The sequence below is a fragment of the Myxine glutinosa genome, chromosome 1, assembly GCF_964187855.1.
Source record: "Myxine glutinosa chromosome 1, kmMyxGlut1.1, whole genome shotgun sequence".
In the NCBI taxonomy this organism is placed as follows: domain Eukaryota; kingdom Metazoa; phylum Chordata; class Myxini; order Myxiniformes; family Myxinidae; genus Myxine; species Myxine glutinosa.
Window position 1 is genome coordinate 94,226,738 of NC_136261.1, and position 20,877 is coordinate 94,247,614.

At 51.2% G+C, this 20,877-nt stretch overlaps 1 protein-coding gene across 1 annotated transcript in view; it reads right to left on the reverse strand.

The window, feature by feature from the left end:
- Nucleotides 1–18,041, reverse strand: part of LOC137426460 (phosducin-like protein 2) — an 84,166-nt gene extending 66,125 nt beyond the window's left edge. Inside the window, exon 1 of the mRNA XM_078770919.1 lies at nt 17,893–18,041. The gene's annotated coding sequence lies outside the window, so the exon portion shown is untranslated. The remainder of the gene's footprint in view (nt 1–17,892) is intronic.
- Nucleotides 18,042–20,877: the final 2,836 nt, after the last annotated feature.

Sequence of the window (20,877 nt, forward strand, 5' to 3'; positions counted from 1 at the left end):
ACACCTTTACAAACATATTGATGTAGAAATTTTTTGGTAACAATTTAGTTAACAGATTTGTGAAATATCTCATAAAATGCCCTTACTAATATACAGACTTGGCATTTAATATGGAAATTTTTTTTTCTTCTTGACTTGGGTTTACTTTCTGAACTCAGTATATCAATCTGGTGAGTTTCTTTTACCCTTCGGTGATGTCTTTGTTGAAAGAACCATGTCACTGATTGTCTTTCGCAGCAAGAAGTCAATAACAGGATTATATCACAGGTGGCGTGACAAAATGTAAGGGCAGGTACATTTGACGATTGGCTTCACAATCGGGTATATAAGGGTTGTTGCGTTCAGTATTAGTGGAAAACAACTGCTGCACGTCCACAAAAGTTATTGCCGCTTCCTCTGGAGATGGTACGTCAACTTGACAATGCTGTTTGTCATGGAGTGGTGGCTTTACGAAATTCTGGCATGAAACAGCGTGCTATTGCTCGGCAGTATGGCATCACTCAAGGTCAGGTGTCAAAGATCCTGAAACGAAATGCTCAGAGGGGTGTCCCTACTCCAATACCGAGGCCAGGACGTCCCCGCAGAACCACAAGAAGGGATGATCGCCAGCTGCACCGGTTAGCCGCAATGGCCGTACCAAGTCAGCTAATCGGCTTAGGGCTGAGTGGCAGCAACTGACAAATGTGCCTGTATCCAGAAGGCGAGTCAACCAATGACTGGTTCAAGCAGGCTATCGTGCCAGGCGTCCCCTGAGAATGCTACGCCTGACCAGACAACACAGCCAGCACCGATTGCAGTGGGCCAGAGAGCACCGTCAATGGCAGCCAGGACACTGGAATCACGTGACCTTCAGTGACGAGTCTAGATTTCTGGTCTATCGTCAAGATGGCCGCGTCCGATTGCGCAGACAGGTGCATGAAGCCCACAACGAAGATTGTATAGTGCCAAGAGTCCAAGCTGGAGGTGGTGGGGTGACCGTTTGGGCTGCTTTTCATACAGGGGGCAAAACTGACCTGGTTGTTCTGAATGGAAACCTGAACCAGTTCAAGTGCAGGGTCATTCTGGAAGAAACATTGCTTCCATTTGCTCGTGCAGCCTTTGGAGGAAGCTGTCTTCCAAGATGACAATGCACGGCCTCATCGTGCTCGCCTGATCCAACACTTTCTTGCTGACCGTGGTGTAGAGCATATGGAGTGACCAGCCATGTCCCCGGATATGAATCCGATAGAGAACTTGTGGGCAAAATTAACGCATCAAATCGACAACTTAGACAAGTAGCCTACCTCTGTGCATGAATTGCAGCAGGCTATTTTCACTGCATGGCAAGCGATTCCTGTCCAAACCTTGGCAAATCTCGTGAACAGCATGCCTCAATGTGTACGTGCTCTCCTGAATGCTCGTGGGGGTTACACGAAGTACTGAACTGTAATTTTACTGTCCGTAATCCAGGTCATAATTTAGCTTTTGTTTTTGTTGAAAACCTTTTTTGGCGAATGTGCAAAATAGAGAGATACTTCTGGAAAACGTACAGAAATTTAACACAGCACTGTCCATGAATTGAGTTTGATATCAGTTTACATCACTTTCAAGGATCAATTTATTTGCTTCAAAATGTCAAATGTGGTTTTTGTTTCTTTTAAAGGTCACATGAACAAAATCTTGAATAATTTCAACATAATTCCAATGAACTTTTGGTTCTAAGTCATCTTGAAAAGTAAGTTCAACCCCACAGAAAAAATATTACATATTAAATGCCAAGTCTGTGTATATATATATATATATATATATTGTTACGAATATGGAATTTGGCCTCCATATCCGCTTGTAAATATTCCCCTATTTTCTCCAATACTCCCCAACTTTCCCCAATCCCCCATTCCCTAGTCCCATTGCATGTAAATAACAATCAGTAGAGCCGACCTTCCCCTTATTCCCCCATTAAATGTCGTGCCCAGGTCCACCGCACCACACGTAGACAACTTTCGGACATCTTCCTAGCTATTCTTATTCTATGTCAGTTAAGGCCTCGTTTCCATTAATTATGACTCTTCGTTGCACCAGAATGTGATTATATGGCATCAGTAGTGAGTTTAGGACCTTTCCCATACCTCCTCCCATCTTCTTCCCCAAACAACAACAATAACAACAACTACAACAACAATTACAACTACAACTACGACTACAACAACAGAGGGGCGGGGAGTGTGCGTCCTCACACCGGCTCGGTTACCCGCCATGACCATGCGCTCCACGGCGTTACCCCGAAGGGGCTGGCTGTCAGCTCCTCGTCAGGGGCGGAGCCAGTAACCCCCCCACGCACCCAATGAGAAGCAACGTGCCGATTCCATCTGGGGCGGAGCTAACGAGCCGAGGGCGTGTCACTCCCCGCCGGATATACGCGGCCCCGCGCCGGATGTGACGTCAGATGCGCCTCAGCTTGGAGAGAGAAGCCACCGCCACCCCCAGCGCGACGATACCTCCCCGCATCTTTGGACCGGACCGGACCGTACTGTACCCTGCCCCGAGCCCAGGAGGACCTGGAGCCATCGATACCCGCTTGCCTGTCATCAACCCCCGTGTGAGTCAGCCGTTGTCCCGTTTGTCTGTCGTCTGTCCGGGGTTAATATAAGAGTGTGTCTAAGTGCCTGTCTTTCTGTGATTATACCTCTAGCCCCTGTAATCTGACCTTTCCGTACGAATATAATCTCCTCCGGAGGTCTTGAGAATTGAAACATTGGTGTCGTATTGTGTTATTGTAATCCAGCCGGGTGTCTTCTTTTTCTTATTGAGCCAGCATCGCGCGACTAGTCAACGTTCGGGCACAATCGGGTAACTTGTGCAGACGTGGTCATACCATAAAACCGCTCGGTAAATAACATCCAAGCCACGTCTGTAACAATTGGTAGTCAGGAGGTGGGATTCGAACCTGGGACTAAATTTATTTAGCCCAAATTTTGGACACCAATTGAGTTAGTACGGTAACAATTGGTGTCGAGGAGTGGAATTCGAACCCGGGACTAAATTAGTTAGGCCCAAATTTTGGGAGGGAAAATCGAGCCGGAGCGCGTACGGCGCTCGACCGAATCGATTCGGAGCGCGTTTCCCGCGCGAAATTATAACGGCGAAATTTGAATTTGTTTTACGAAAAAAAAAAAAAAAAACCGAATTTTGAAAGTCGCGCTATGGCGGATCAAGACGGCTGGGGTCCGGTAGGGAAGAGTGAAGCAGGGTCGGTCCAGGACCAAATTGAGACACGTGAGGAGAGCGAAACAGCGAGGGTAGCAAGCACGCAAAATGGCGCCTCGCTGGTCACCGCGCCGGCAACCGTGGCAGCGCCCCCGATGGATTTGAACTCGTTTTGGATACAAATGAAGGCCCTTATGGCCCAGAATTGTGAGCAAATGAGGGCTGATAGAAAGCGATTGGGTGAGCGATTGAGTGAGCGATTGGAGGGCCAAATAGGGGTAATGAGGGACGAAGCGAGGGCTCGGAGTGAGCAATTGGGGGTAATGGGAAACCAAATGGGGGTAATGAGGGACGAAGCGAGGGGTACCGGTGAGAAGTTAGACAATAATTTTAAGGGATTAGACAAGAAATTTGGGAAGTTAGACGACAAATTTGAGGGGTTAGACAATAATTTTAAGGAGTTAGACAAGAAATTTGAGGGGTTAGACAACGGGATAAAAGAAGTGAAAAATGGGTTAATGGGGGTAGAAAATAGAATGGCTGCCCAGGAGAATCAGATAGAGGGAGTGAAAAATGGGTTAGAGGGGTTAGAAAACAGTATGGAAGGCAAATTGAGGGACATGAGGGACCAAGCGGAAAGGGAAGTTAAACAAATGGAGCAGCAGATAGAGGGGGTCAGAATGGGGGTAGAAACCAAACTGGATGCTCACAGGGAGGAAATGGAGCAGATGAGGGTGGCATCTGGGCAGGAGATGCAAGTGATGGGAGAGCAGATCAGAAGAGGAGTGAGTGAGGAGGTCGGAGGAGTGCGCGAGGAGGTGAGGCACTGTAGGGAGCACATGGAGAAGGAGGTGAGAAAGGGGACTGTAAAGTTACAGGGGGGCATAGAGGTCCTGACGCAGGAGGTGGAACAGCTGACGGAGGGACAAAAAGAACTAACGGAGCAGGTTCAAAGGAACACTGCGGTATTAGGAGGGTTAAAAGTGACACAGAAAGAACTAAAAGACGACTTGATAGCGACGAAGAGGGAATGTCAGATGGTACGTGAGGGACTGACAACGAGGTTGGACGAGGTGGTAGAGGTAATGGAGACGAAGGACCGGCAGGTGAGGACGCACATGGAAACGGTCAAGGTAGCCTTGGAGGACGAGCTTGAGGAGACGTACCGGGGAATAAAAGAGGTGAAGCACAAATTATAAGAAGTGGAAGAAGGGATGAGCGAAATTAAGAAGCGACGGAGAGGGGATAAGAAAGAGATAAAAGAGGAGATAAAAGAATTGGTCCAAAGTCTGTGTTTGGATCGTGATGATGTGCTCATTAACCGGATGAGGGATTCGCAGGTGATGGAGGAGAAGCGAAGAGGAAGAGGACCCGGTGTAAGTGGTGACCAATATGGTCGTGCGTATGATGCGCCAGGTGATTTAAGAGGCTTGGGGGTCGAGATAGACCCGGGTGTTCGTGAGAGGCCGTTGGTAAGTGTTACAGAGGGTGTGACGGGAGAGTGTGCGCAAGGGTGTGCGCGAGAAAGGTGTGTGACGGACAGGTGCATGGGGAAAGAGTGCGCTGTCAAAGGCAAGGAAGAATGCACACCTGTGGTGAGTGTTACAGAGGGTGTAACGGGAGAGTGTGCGCGAGAAAGGTGTGTGACGGACAGGTGCACGAGGAAAGAGTGCGCTGTCAAGAGTAAGGGTGAGTGCGCTGTCAAGAATGGAGGTGAGAGTATTGAGAGTGACAAGGAGAGTGAGCTGGTTGTGACAGGTGAGCGAGGATGTACACCTGGGATGGAAGGATGCACACCTGGAATGGTAGAGCGTGAGTGGGAATGCACGCTGGAGTTGGTGGTGAGGCATGTGGTTGGGTGTGCGAATGAGGGCACACCTGTGATTGTCACAGAGGAGGTGACCGAGGAGGGGGCGCGAAGCGGTGTATTGGTGAGGTGTGCGAGCAACGAATGTGTGCCACAGTGTTCGGTGGTCAGGTGTGTGACCAAGGCTGTGAGTGGAATGGGTGTACCTGGGTGTGTAAGGAAAGGTACGAGGAGCATGGGCACGGCTGGATGTGTGAGCAAGGAACGGGCTGCGGGGTGTAAGCATGCAGGTGAAGCATCGACGTTAGACGGGGTAGAGTTTAGAACAACTTATAGCCGAATCGGGCCCTCGGTGCGTGCTGGGCCTCGCTTTGAACGGCCGCGTCCGTGCTCCACCAGGCGGAGCGGGCGGCAGGATAGGAAGGGTCGTCATGGCGACCACTTTTTGGTGAGGCATTCCGGCAGGCCGAGATCGAGCCATGGGATGGCTCCGTGCCGAGATGGTGCGTGGGATCTCGGCCCAGGTAAGCCCCCGTCCCTGCACCGAGTGCCGGACGCATCCAGCCGCTGGCACAAAACAACCAGCATCCATTGCTTGGCTTTACGAAGCCGGGCTTTGGACAGGGATTGGCGCACCGAGAGGTATTAGTGAGTCGACTGGGTGATGAGGTTAGTGTTTTGGACCCAAAATTAGAGAAAAACAAAATTTGATGATTGGCAAGGGATTGGCAGTAGTGATTGGCAGATGATGGGCAGTGATTGGCAAATTTTTAATTTGTTGAAATTTGATGTGCAAAATTGGTAGTGAGAGACCCCCGATGTGGTGGGATGGCAAATCCACCATCCCTCACAGGAGGGGGGCAAAGGAGCAATAGTTTATGGGGTGTATGGCAGTGAAAACTAGCCCGGGTGGGTTAGGTTATATTGATAGGGCCCTAGAAGATGACGTTAGGTAACGTTAAGTTTAGTTAGTGACTGATACCTGTAGTGGGGACGCAGGTAGATTAGTATGGATGATAATGACGAGGGAGCGCAATAGTTTAAAGGGACGACTGGGAAGCGCAAGTTCAGAGGGGAGTAGTTAGCTGAGATGATGCCGTGTGTGTGAGGATTGAACAGGTGTAATTGCACAGGTGTGCAACTGGACAGGTGTGATTGCACAGGTGTGCAACTGGACAGGTGTGTGGAGCAGTGTGTGAGTAATGAGTGTTGTGGATCAGCGCGAATGCGCTTGGGGAGAGAAGGGTGCAGGTGGCACCAGGTGTGAGAGCACAGGTGTGCAGGTACAGGTGTGTGGAGAGAGTTGGAGTAAGTGGTACGGAGTGGTGTGCATGGTGCGAAGGTGTGGATGGGGGAAGAGTAGACCCCTTTCACGAGTACCCGGGGCGGGTAGTGTAAGTGTTAGGTAGAGGGTACAGGTAAATTGTGGTTGGATATTGGCATTTGTGGTGCGGTTGCAGAATGGTGTTGTGAATGGGTGCATTAGTGTTGTGGAAATGGCTGGGCGTGTAGCCTGTTAGTGTGTGTAGTTGGTTGGGCACTCCACCACTGTGAGGATGTCGGCCAGGTGAGGCCGCAGGTGGGCTCTGGGAGCCGGTAGAGTTGTGGATGGGGCCCGAGGATCCGGAGGACGGACCCGGGTAGCCCAGTGCCAGAGAGGGCACCGAGTGGGGAGAGTGCCAGAGGGCCTTCCCCAGGTAGTTAGGTTAGGGTAAGGAGCAGGTAAGCTCGGAGGCAACTGCAGTGGTGGAGGTGTGCAGGTGGGTAGACCCACTGGGAGAGGTACACGCCACAGCCCAGAAGTTGTGCGAGGGCACCGGGAGATGAATCGGGGGAGTGAGACCCCAAATTGAAAAGCACCACAGTTTGGCCAATGGGAATTGGTTTTTAGAACCCATAGTGTAAGAGGGCCAATGGTTTGGCCGGAGAAAGACCCCGGGTAGTGTAAAGTTGTTAAAGTCATTTAGGAGATAGTTAGGATTGATGAACCTGTCGCACCATACGCAGCCACTTACCTGTGGTGATGATGATGACTCCACACCTGTGTGTTCTTTGTTTTGTAGCAGGAAATGAGATTGCTGTGAGGATTTGTGAGACGCATCACGACGTGGATGAGACATTGGGGTGATTCCATCTCTCCCTCCCTAGGAGGGACTGATGATGAATTGGTAATGGCAAATTTTGATGTTGAGTTGAAAATGGCAAATTTTGATGAGAGTTGAAAATGGCAAATTTGATTGGTTAGGAGGGAGAGAAGACGAATTTGGTTTATGGGAGGAACGGGGAAGACAGTAGGGATGTTTGTTGATTTGTAAAGTAGATGTTTATGGGTAGTGTTGTGTTGTGTGGATACAGTAAGGGGTAAGGGAGGGGCCATGTAGGTTACCTGGTTGGGGGGGGGCGTACGATAGGAACGTACCTGTCTCACCTGGTTCCCATGTGCCCCCAGTGTGCATCACCTTACATTGCGTGCACTTTTGCGCCCTTACCACCTTACTCACTTGTCTGCTTCTTTTGTCTCCCACCTCCGAGGATCTGGCTTTGGGGTAGAGAGAGAGGAGAGAGAGGTGCTGGCTGCGCAGTTGTGGGCCTGCACTTTCGCTGTTTGCTGCCGGGATCGATACACCATATGGACCGCAATGTTTGTGGCCACCCACAATGGACCGCAGTTCGTTTGCGGCCAAGCACCACCCGGGGATGGACCTATGGGTCAACGTGGCACCTATGCCATAAAGGTGAACCACTGTTAATTAACACCACCAAGTGCAACACAAGCAGAGCAAGAGACACCTGCAGGGTTAGGGGTTGTCGAATTTATTTTTATTCCAATGAACAATGGTGACTGCACCGATTGGTGGTGGGGTGGTGCTGTTGATGCTCGGGAAGGGTGCTCTGCACGTTATTAAAGGCCGTCGGCCACAGAGCACTCGTGGGTTGGTGTATCGATGTTGGCAAGCGCGCTCTCTCTATGCATAACATCTGCATGTGTTCCTCCAAAAACAGGTCCTGGATCGTAGTGTAAATAGCAGCGTAGTCTTGTAAATAATGCTCCCTACCGGCTGTATGTTTAGTTTGAGGATTCTTTCCGGATTCGGTTATCCTGTGGGTGTGTTTCTGTGAGGAGAAGGGTGCAACGTCGCAGGGGGACATATTTACTCATTTGTGAATATCTGTAAAACTGTCGCACTCAGGGTAGAGTTAATAGTAGAGGGAACTACATTGCGTACCACACTAAAGTAGGTAAAAATTTATCGGGTCGGGACGCCCCGAGGGTAGAGAAGGGTGCAATGTTGCGAATATGGAATTTGGCCTCCATATCCGCTTGTAAATATTCCCCTATTTTCTCCAATACTCCCCAACTTTCCCCAATCCCCCATTCCCTAGTCCCATTGCATGTAAATAACAATCAGTAGAGCCGACCTGCCCCTTATTCCCCCATTAAATGTCGTGCCCAGGTCCACCGCACCACACGTAGACAACTTTCGGACATCTTCCTAGCTATTCTTATTCTATGTCAGTTAAGGCCTCGTTTCCATTAATTATGACTCTTCGTTGCACCAGAATGTGATTATATGGCATCAGTAGTGAGTTTAGGACCTTTCCCATACCTCCTCCCATCTTCTTCCCCAAACAACAACAATAACAACAACTACAACAACAATTACAACTACAACTACGACTACAACAACAGAGGGGCGGGGAGTGTGCGTCCTCACACCGGCTCGGTTACCCGCCATGACCATGCGCTCCACGGCGTTACCCCGAAGGGGCTGGCTGTCAGCTCCTCGTCAGGGGCGGAGCCAGTAACCCCCCCACGCACCCAATGAGAAGCAACGTGCCGATTCCATCTGGGGCGGAGCTAACGAGCCGAGGGCGTGTCACTCCCCGCCGGATATACGCGGCCCCGCGCCGGATGTGACGTCAGATGCGCCTCAGCTTGGAGAGAGAAGCCACCGCCACCCCCAGCGCGACGATACCTCCCCGCATCTTTGGACCGGACCGGACCGTACTGTACCCTGCCCCGAGCCCAGGAGGACCTGGAGCCATCGATACCCGCTTGCCTGTCATCAACCCCCGTGTGAGTCAGCCGTTGTCCCGTTTGTCTGTCGTCTGTCCGGGGTTAATATAAGAGTGTGTCTAAGTGCCTGTCTTTCTGTGATTATACCTCTAGCCCCTGTAATCTGACCTTTCCGTACGAATATAATCTCCTCCGGAGGTCTTGAGAATTGAAACATTGGTGTCGTATTGTGTTATTGTAATCCAGCCGGGTGTCTTCTTTTTCTTATTGAGCCAGCATCGCGCGACTAGTCAACGTTCGGGCACAATCGGGTAACTTGTGCAGACGTGGTCATACCATAAAACCGCTCGGTAAATAACATCCAAGCCACGTCTGTAACAATATATATATATATATATATGTATATATATATATATATTATGGTTTTTAGAATCCTCACTTTGTAAATTTTAGTAAATGTTCCCTCATAAATGATCCCCTGTAAATATCCCCATTATTTGGCTTTATTAAAGATCGCACCCTAGTTGGTCCATGTGCGGCACGTGGAGCACCATGGGACCTCTCTGTGGTTATTTCATTGTTATGTGTTTTGGTTGGGGATCTGTTCCCGGTGGTTGGGTCTGCGTTGCATTGATCGGGTAAGATGGGCCCCTTCGGTTGTCCCCAATCATCTCCCGCTCTTCAAAGTGCAGTAGCGGTAGGGCTGCGTTCGCTGCCCCTTGTCTTGGTTTATTTGATGGCCCCAAGCCGCCATTGAACATGCGGTCTCAGGCCGAGGAAAAAGGGGGCAGGACACAAGAACAAGGTGTGGCAAGTCAACTCACCATCAGAGGTGGGCCCAGCGAGCCCTCGCCGGCCAACCAGGGCCGAGGTGAGCCGACTGGTAGGCGTGTCATAGGAACCGGCGGCTGGATACAGCAGCGCCCTATAAAAGCGGCTGCGAGGGACTGCTTCAAGAGAAGACGAGAGAAGAGAGATGAGAAGAGGAGGAGAGATGAGTGCGAAGGTCCGAAGTGCAAGGTACCCAAGGAGAACACGCTGAATCGTAAGGCAGGAGAGCGGGTCCGTTGACAACGACAATACCGCCATATATTCACATTGTCCGACCGCGTGAAACCATACGTGCAGCTGCTGCCGGGTTTCGCCTCAAGCCCGGAGCGTGGACTGGAGCGGACCTCGACGCTGCGCATCTGCCCGGACCTTCCTGCCGTGCCGTCTGCTTGGACCTTCTCCTCCTTCCAGCCATTCCTTCCTGCCAGTCCCTATTCGTGTGAGTCTGTTTGTTCTGTTTGGGGCATATGATAATATAAGACTGTTTTAAGGCTGCCCTGTGTAGTGTGTGCCTGCTTCTTCCTCTCCTTGTAAATGCCCTTCTTTCGTTTCCTCTTCGAGTTTTCGTGTACATAATTAATAAATATCTGTTATTCCTTTACTTTGGTTTCTTCTTCCCCCGATCGCTTTAGTCCCTTCCCAATTGAGTACCTGTGGCACGATTTGGCCAACTGCTGTAGTCGGGTTTAGTCCTTTTTGTAACGGCCTGAGCCGTGGCTCGCTTCGCTCGGCGTGTCCATTACAGCCGCGGCTCGGGCGGGGCTCATTTCCTCGCTTACCGGAAGGCGCTGGTAATTAGGTAATAGGAATAATTGGCCTACTACCCTATTCAGCGCTGACCGGAAGTGACGTCATAGCTCCAGGACTCGGACGGCCAGTGTGATAGACGAGGGGATTAAACCCCCCTCGGTAAGGAGAGTGCCGTAACCGAGATCCGTAACAATTAGTGTCAGGAGTGGGATTGGACCCGAACCAAATTTTACCCCATCGAAAAAAAATTGGTCAAAATTAGGAGCGGCCAAAATTTTGTTTAACATCCAAATTGAGTCATGCCATGGATGATCAAGGTGATCGGATGCCGGTGGGGGAGATAGAAGAGGGGGTAGATTCGACCCAGGACCCAAGGGAAGCAGTGGGAGTAATGGAAGAGGGGGTTGGAGAAGGTGTAACAGTGGGGGTTGCAGGTGCCCAAGATGGCGGCGCCTCGCACGACGTTGCAGGAGCACAAAATGGTGCCTCGCACATGATCGCAGCAGCCGCGCCCACTGTACCAACGTTAAAAGACATACAATCATTTATGGCTGAAATGAGGGCCTTCATGGTCAAAACGGAGGGAATGGAAAACAGAATGAGGGCTGATAGTGAGCAATTGGGGGGCTGGATTGGGGGATTGAGGAAGGATGTGGGAGAAATAGGGGCCAGATTTAAAAAGGCGGTGGAGAACATTGACCGCGAGTTGGGTGAGAGGGTCCCAAGGGTACGCGACGAGGTAACGCGACTCGAGGAGCGCGGATTGAGAGAGGTGGAGCAAAGCGCAGGTAACTGGACCGGGGTAGAGATCGCGACCCGGGGTATGGGGAAGACGGCGACCGCTGAGGTAGAAAGGAAAATTTTGTTAGTGCCAGCGGCCGTCGAGAGAAAGGAAAAAGAATTAATTCAAATGGGAAAAGGAATAGTCGGAATTGAACTTGAAAGGACGACAGAGGTAGCCCAGGAATTGGAGGGAGGAATGGAAGACATGCAAAGTCTCAGCTCACACCTTGATGCTGTGCTTAACCCAAATGAAAGTTTGCAGGTGTTGGAGCGAAGAGGAAGAAGCGCCCAGGTGAGTCGGCCTGTATATTGTGCGGGGAGATTTTGCAGGAGGATGTTTGGCGCAAAAAGAATTTTCACGCGCTTGGGGTCGCGACGGCACCCGGGCGCTAGTGAAAGGTCCGTGGTGAGATGTAAGAGTGTGAATGAATGCACGACAGAGTGTGATAGTGGGAGCGATTGTGAAGATTGTGAAACAGAGTGTACTGAGTGTGACACGGAGAGTGAGTTGGTGGTGGCGCGGGTGCGGGAGAGCACACCGGAGCGCGTGAGTGGGTATGTGCTGGAATGCACACCTGTGGTGAGTGGTACGGAGTACGTACCGGGAGAGTGTGTGCAAGAAGGTGCGCGAGAGGAGTGGTGTGTAACAGGGAGTGCGGTGGTGGAATGGACGGAGTGTGTGGAATGCATGAGAGGCGCTGAGACGCCGGGTTTTGTGAGTGTAAAAGGGGTCGTGTATGCGTGTGAGCATGCAAGTGAGGCATCGATGTTGACCGGGGCAGCAGTTAGGCCGACGTATAGCCGATACGAGCTCCCCGTCCGTGCCGGGCTTGGTGTATTGCGGGAGCCGGCGGGGATCGGTGTCGCGTCGCTCCTGTTTAGAGCGTCGTGCATGATTCGGGCCGGGCCCCGCCCTGCACGGTCGCGTCCACGCTTTGCCAGGCAAAACCACCGGCCCGGTTCGAGGGGAGGTATGAGGGGTCGGAACGGCGCCCCCTTGTGGCGGCGGCGTTCCACCCGGGCAAGGCTCGCCTACCGCGCATGGGAGCGAAAGGCCCCGCGTAGGGATGGTGCTGTGAACCTTGGCCCGACGAAACTTCCTCCCCTGAATCGGATGCTGGACGGACCCAACCGCAGAAGACCAAACCACCCGCATTCATTGCTCGGTTTTTTTTCCGAAACCGAGCTGTACATGTAATGACGCACCGAGGCTCAAGTTCAATGGACATTTGGTAGGGATAGTGAATATGTTTGGCAAATTGGATTGGCAAATTGGATTGGCAAATTTGATGGGCAAATTTGATTGGCAAAATTGGAAATTGATGGCAAAAGGGTATATGGTGTGGAGGGATGGCAACTCTGCCATCCCTCCCATCCTTCGGGGCACATGAGCATTAGTTTATGGGGTGGCTGTGCAAACTAGCCCGGGAGGGTTAGGATAAAATGATAGGGATTTAGAGTGACCATAGGTAACATGAGAGTTAAGTAGTGACATTGTACAGGTAGTAGGTAGATTAGCTGGTTGATAACGACATGGGTTGTGCATAGAATAAGGGATGACTGGGGGAAGCACTAAGTTAGAGGGGAAACCAGGTAGCCAGATGATGCAGTTGTGTTTGTAGTGAGAGTGATGAAATGAGGAATTGATATGAACGTGCACGGTAGTGCTGGTTATGAAATGAGGCAATGCTCGTGAACGATGTGTGTGTGTGTGAAAGTGAATGAGCAGAGCATTGTGGACATGTGAGTGATTGTGCATTGAGTTGAGTGTATTGCATTGAAGTGAATGGTCCTGGGAGGAAAGGAGGTTGCAGGTGGCACCAGGTGTGTGGGCACAGGTGTGCAGGTGAAGCACATGTGTATGGAGAATGGTTGAATGAAATAGATGGTATGGAGTATGCAATGGATGGTGTGGAGTGAGTAGTGTGGAATATGTGGAGTGGAGTGGTTGGTGCGAAAGGAGTGGATGGGGAAGGTGGACCCCTTCACGAATACCCGGGGAGGGTAGTTTATAAGTAGGTAGAGGGAGTAGGTAAATTGTGGTTGGATATTGGCATCTGTGGTGCGGGTAGTTGCACGGAAGTGTTGTGTTGGGTGCATTAGTGGAGTCAATTGGCTGGGTGTGTGGCCTGTTAGTGAGTGTAATTGAATGGGCACTCCGCCACTGTCAGTATGTCGGCCAGGTGAGGCCGCATGTAGGCTCTGGGAGCCAGTAGAGTTGTCCAATGGGGCCCGAGGATCCGGAGGACGGACCCGGGTAGCCCGACGCCAGAGAGGGTGGTAGGGGGTGAGAGCGCCAGAGGGCCTTCCCCAGGTAGGTTAGGGTAAGGACAGGTAAGCTCGGGAGGCAACTGCAGTGGCGGAGGTGTGCAGGTGAGCGGATCTGCTGGGAGCACCACACGACCCTGCCCGGAAATTGTGCGAAGGCACAGGGTGAAGAATCGGGGGAATGAGACCCCAAATTGGTGAGCACCACACTTTGGTCAATGGGAGTTCGGTTCTTAGAACCACATAGTGTAAGATGGCCAATGGTTTGGCAGGGAAAGACCCCGGGTAGAGTAAAAGTGTTAAAGTCATTTAGAAGTATAGTTAGGATTGAAATCTCTTCGCACCATCTGCATCCACTCACCTGAGGTGATGACAGGACTCCACACCACCGGTTTGTGCAAATGTTTGGAATGGTGAGACGCATCATGACGTGGGGGTGACATTGTGCTTGTTGTTCCATCTCTTCCTCCTTAGGAGGAATTGATGAGAAATTGGGCTTGATGGCAAATTTGGTTAGAGGGATTGTGGACGAATTTGGTATTAGGGGAGATATGGGGAAGACAGGACAATAGAGACGGAATTGGTAAATGTGTAGAATTTTGTAAATACGGGGTAAGGGCAAGGGTAGGGTAGGTGATGGGGGGGGTGACGTACAGTAGGGACGAGCTTTCTCCACTCGATCCCATGTGCACCTCACCTTGCATTACCTTGTTTTGATGTGTACCCTTGCGATCCTGCCCCGATGCTTGCTTTGTCTTTCCTTCCCCACTCACGGCTTGTTCTTTTGGGTCCGGGGGGCGTGCGCAGGTAGCCGCAGTTGTGTGCCCGAACCGCCGCTGCACAGCCTGCCTGGACCGATACACCACCTTATGGACCGCACGACTTGCGGCCTAGCACCACCATATGGACCACGGTTCTGTGGCTAAGCACCACAATTATGGACCCCACGTGTTGGGGCCTGGCCCCTCTGCTGGGACGGGCCATGGTGGCCAGAGACAAGCTTGCTTGCGGACCATGGTGAGGTGGCCCCTATGCCATACAGGTGGACCACCCTTAGTTGGCCATAAATTAAAAAAATCGACGCGTTGTGTGCCTTTTTATTATTACAAATAGGCAGCAAGCCACAAGAACGACAACATCAAGAAACATCAGGCCAGCAGAGCGGGAGAAACAAGAACGAGGTCATCAGTTTGTTTTTTATTGTGATGACTGTGGTGCTTTATTGTATTTATTGGTGCTTTGGTGCTTTGTTGAATTGTAATGCTCTTGTGCTCGGGGGTGCACTGCAATATCAATTGTGCATCCCCGGGCATGTGGGTATGGTGTATCGGTACAGTGCAGTGCATGCTCCTTCCTAGTTCCAAACATCTTTTTGTCTCCCAAAAGACAGGTCCTGGGTTTGCAGTGTACAAAAATAGTGTCTTGTAAATAATTCTCCCCACCGGCTAAATGTATAGTTTGAAGACCATTCCACAATTCGGTTATCCTGTGGGCGTGAATCTGTTAGGTAGGATGCAACGTAGCAGGGGGACATACTTAGTTGTTTCAAAACTGTCACACTCAAGGGTAAGGTTAATAGTAGAGGGTTACTACACCTGAGTGTCACATTAAGTCAAAGTTCTTTCGGGCCGGGACGGCCCTAGAGGAGAGACGGGGCTGTGTTACGGTTTTTATAACCCTCACTTTGTAAATTTTAGTAAATGTTCCCTTATAAATGATCCCCTGTAAATATCCCCATTATTTGGCTTTATTAAAGATCGCACCCTAGTTTGGTCCATGTGCGGCACGTGGAGCACCATGGGACCTCTCTGTAGTTATTTCATTGTTATGTGTTTTGGTTGGGGATCTGTTCCCGGTGCTTGGGTCTGCGTTGCATTGATCAGGTAAGATGGGCCCCTTCGGTTGTCCCCAATCATCTCCCGTTCTTCAAAGTGCAGTAGCGGTAGGGCAGCGTTCGCTGCCCCTTGTCTTGGTTTATTTGATGGCCCCAGGCCGCCATTGAACATGCGGTCTCAGGCCGAGGAAAAAGGGGGCGGGACACAAGAACAAGGTGTTGCACGTCAACTCACCATCAGAGGTGGAGCCAGCAAGCCCTCGCCGGCCAACCAGGGCCGAGGTGAGCCGACCGGTAGGCGTGTCATAGGAACCGGTGGCTGGATACAGCAACACCCTATAAAAGCGGCTGCGAGGGACTGCTTCAAGAGAAGACGAGAGAAGAGAGATGAGAAGAGGAGGAGAGATGAGTGCGAAGGTCCGAAGTGCAAGGTACCCAAGGAGAACACGCTGAATCGTAAGGCAGGAGAGCGGGTCCGTTGACAACGACAATACTGCCATATATTCACATTGTCCGACCGCGTGAAACCATACGTGCAGCTGCTGCCGGGTTTCGCCTCAAGCCCGGAGCGTGGACCGGAGCGTGGACTGGAGCGGACCTCGACGCTGCGCATCTGCCCGGACCTTCCTGCCCTGCCATCTGCTTGGACCTTCTCCTCCTTCCAGCCATTCCTTCCTGCCAGTCCCTATTCATGTGAGTCTGTTTGTTCTGTTTGGGGTGTATGATAATATAAGACTGTTTTAAGGCTGCCCTGTGTACCTGCTTCTTCCTCTCCTTGTAAATGCCCTTCTTTCATTTCCTCTTCAGGTTTTCGTGTACATAATTAATAAATATCTGTTATTCCTTTACTTTGGTTTCTTCTTCCCCCGATCACTTTAGTCCCTTCCCAATTGAGTACCTGTGGCACGATTTGGCCAACTGCTATAGTCGGGTTTAGTCCTTTTTGTAACGGCCTGAGTCGTGGCTCGCTTCGCTCGGCGTGTCCGTTACAGCCGCGGCTCGGGCGGGGCTCATTTCCTCGCTTACCGGAAGGCGCTGGTAATTAGGTAATAGGAATAATTGGCCGACTACCCTATTCAGTGCTGACCGGAAGTGACGTCATAGCTCCAGGACTCGGACGGCCAGTGTGATAGACGAGGGGATTAAACCCCCCTCGGTAAGGGGAGTGCCGTACCCGAGATCCATAACAATATGTGTGTATATATATATACAACTGTATGTATGTATGTATATATATATATATATATATATATATATATATATATATATATATATATATATATATATCTGTGCAGTGTCTGTCCCAAGGTGTCTTGTCTTATCTTGTAACTGAACTACTCCCTCAAACTTTTGTGAAACCGTACCAAACTTCTGGTATGCACCTACCTCTCCCGTGTGCAGGGGCGCCGCCAGGGATTTTGGGCCCCATGAAATGATATCACAATGGGTCCCTATGAAGCACGCGCGCACATTTTTGCCCCGACATTTTTGCCAGGAGGTTGAAACAATGCTTATATTTCTGCATACAGTATGGAATTCATTATTTGATGCTAGACTGATACCCACACAAGCAGCAGCGGACTGGGTCTTAAAACCGGCCCTGGCATCCTTCACCTCGGTCGGCCCCTTATTCATTTATATGTTGCTTATCTGAGAAAAAAGACAAAAGGCTTGAAAAAAAAAAACTAAATAAAATCCACTAAAAATTAAATTTATTTTCAGTAACACAAGCACATGTCATGTCTAAGAGAGTAGGTGCCTGCGCAGTTCGCTGCTTCTGGCAGCCACACCATCAATGATATCCTTAGTGTCAAGTTTGGCCAGGATCCCTTTTTCCACAGACATCAACATGAACGCCTCAAGATGTTCTCGTGTCATTGTACTTCGCAGACGGCTTTTGATTATCTTCAAAGCAGAGAAAGACCGTTCACATGCCACTTGTGACACAGGCAGCGTTAGCAGCAGCTTGTAGGCAAGCCCAATGCTCTTGTAGGCATTAGTGAAGAGGTTCAACTTGAGGAGCACCTTGTAGCAGCAGAGAGGACAGGCTTTACATGACTTACGTGTACTTGACAGAGTCTTCCTGTCCTGTTCAGACTCACTGTCCTCCTGCACTGTATTAGCATCTGCGACTGATTGTTTCAGTGTTGACCATTGTTCTCCAAGGCTTCACAGTTCTTTTCGTAATTGTTCCGCAGTGACACCATCATCAAATCTCAGCAAATGTTTATGCTGCTCTTCCATAGCTCCCGATGGCACTTGATCAAAGTTCCTTGGGTGAAGAAGTGAGAGATCAGCATACAATGTTGATGTGGCTGATCTGTCAAACCGCTGCTCAATGCTGCTCACAATAGTGTCCACTATTCGTGTCCACAATAGTGTCCAATATTTCCACCACTCACGGACTGTACCCACCTTCCTTTGTGAAAAATTGGGTCACATACTGTTGTCCTTTCTTTTCTCTCTCCTGTCTTTCTTTTCTTACTTTTCTTTTTGACACCCAGATTGGTTTTTTAGCTGAGACCAGACGCTCCTGAACCGACACTTCTCATGCTCAATTCACTGTCTGCTCGCAAGCCGGTCGCGTCTGGTTTGGGGGCAGGACCAAACCATTTCATGTAAATAGAGGGGGGGGGGGGGGATTGGGCAATACAGAGGCTCTCTAGATGTTTACTTTTTGCCAAAAACAAGAAAAGAAAAAGAACTGTTAGTTTTATTGGTCTATTATTCTATTAAAGATGATAGTGTGGTGGTGTGCACACACGACTCGATTGCCAGAGAGGTAGGCCACAACGCGTTGGTACAAACAAAGTCTTTATTTAGAGCTCGCACTTAGCACTGGGCGGGCTCGAGCTTAGAGCCCGCATATATGTCCCGAGGCCACGCCTTACCCCCGGGTGTGGCTGATCGGCCGAAAGGCGGGGCATGCATTTCAGTTACCCGCCTGGACGCTCGCGCCACCCACTGGTGCACGGAATTATTAACGCACAGGTTGTAAACCTGGTGCGTTATAGCGTTTGCCTGGGAATTTCGGGCGCTCAAAAGTGAAGCTAGTTTCTGTCACCCATTTCTGTCGCTCATTTCTGTCGCTCATTTCTGTCGCTCAGATGTGTAAACATGACGTCATCAAATCTATATTTATAGGATAGGTTATAGGAGATATATATGTTATAGGATAGGAATATAGGACCCAAATGACCCAGAGGACCCAAATGACCCAGAGGACCCAAATGACCCAGAGGACCCAAATGACCCAGAGGACCCAAATGACCCAGAGGACCCAAATGACCCAGAGGACCAAAATGACCCAGAGGACCCAAATGACCCAGAGGACCCAAATGACCCAGAGGACCCAAATGACCCAGAGGACCCAAATGACCCAGAGGACCCAAATGACCCAGAGGACCCAAATGACCCAGAGGACCCAAATGACCCAGAGGACCCAAATGACCCAGAGGACCCAAATGACCCAGAGGACCCAAATGACCCAGAGGACCCAAATGACCCAGAGGACCCAAATGACCCAGAGGACCCAGAGGACCCAAATGACCCAGAGGACCCAAATGACCCAGAGGACCCAAATGACCCAGAGGACCCAAATGACCCAGAGGACCCAAATGACCCAGAGGACCCAAATGACCCAGAGGACCCAAATGACCCAGAGGACCCAGAGGACCCAGAGGACCCAGAGGACCCAGAGGACCCAAATGACCCAGAGGACCTAAATGACCCAGAGGACCCAGAGGACCCAAATGACCCAGAGGACCCAGAGGACCCAGAGGACCCAGAGGACCCAAATGACCCAGAGGACCCAAATGACCCAGAGGACCCAGAGGACCCAAATGACCCAGAGGACCCAAATGACCCAGAGGACCCAAATGACCCAGAGGACCCAAATGACCCAGAGGACCCAAATGACCCAGAGGACCCAAATGACCCAGAGGACCCAAATGACCCAGAGGACCCAAATGACCCAGAGGACCCAAATGACCCAAATGACCCAGAGGACCCAAATGACCCAGAGGACCCAAATGACCCAGAGGACCCAAATGACCCAGAGGACCCAAATGACCCAGAGGACCCAAATGACCCAGAGGACCCAAATGACCCAGAGGACCCAAATGACCCAGAGGACCCAAATGACCCAGAGGACCCAAATGACCCAGAGGACCCAAATGACCCAGAGGACCCAAATGACCCAGAGGACCCAAATGACCCAGAGGACCCAAATGACCCAAATGACCCAGAGGACCCAGAGGACCCAAATGACCCAAATGACCCAGAGGACCCAGAGGACCCAAATGACCCAAATGACCCAGAGGACCCAGAGGACCCAAATGACCCAGAGGACCCAGAGGACCCAAATGACCCAGAGGACCCAGAGGACCCAGAGGACCCAAATGACCCAGAGGACCCAGAGGACCCAGAGGACCCAAATGACCCAGAGGACCCAAATGACCCAGAGGACCCAGAGGACCCAGAGGACCCAAATGACCCAGAGGACCCAGAGGACCCAGAGGACCCAAATGACCCAAATGACCCAGAGGACCCAAATGACCCAGAGGACCCAAATGACCCCGAGGACCCAAATGACCCAGAGGACCCAAATGACCCAGAGGACCCAAATGACCCAAATGACCCAAATGACCCAAATGACCCAGAGGACCCAAATGACCCAGAGGACCCAAATGACCCAGAGGACCCAAATGACCCAGAGGACCCAAATGACCCAGAGGACCCAAATGACCCAGAGGACCCAAATTCTATGTATGTTTCTATGATGATGTATGTTTTGGTGAAAGTACATAATGTGAATACTAGTAGCAATTTTACAAAAACCATGGCATAATTTCAAATCTTGACCCGAGATGATAATTATGCTACATCATAATTTCCATGTGCCAACCTGGGCGGAATCCAAGTGGATTCACTTGTTGTCCCGTGTGCCCGCCACACGCGCCCCCCCCCCCCCCAGAATTCCCGCGCACCTGAAGGGTGAGTTTGCGGGGAAGCCGGATGACCCGGCCGAAACGCCCCATGGCGATGGGTGCAGGGCTGGGGGGTAGCGGGACGGCGGGGCCGGGGGGTGCCGGGGTCCGACCGCCGGGGGGCAGCCTCGACGCGGAGGCAGAGCTGCTGGCGGGGGGTGGTCCAGATCGAGGTGGGCTGGCTTGAGGCGGGCCACGGAGGTGCGATCCGGGGCACCGCCGATGTCGATGGTGAAATATTTGTCCCCGGTCTCCAGCACGCGGAAGGGCCCGTCATACGGGGGCCGTAGCCGTGCCTGGTGGGCGTCGTGCCGGACGTGCCGGACATCCGGCACGTGCCGGATGCAGTGGTTGCCCGAAGACCAGCTCCGCCGAGGACACGCGCAGGTCGTCCTTGGGGCCGTCCTGAGGC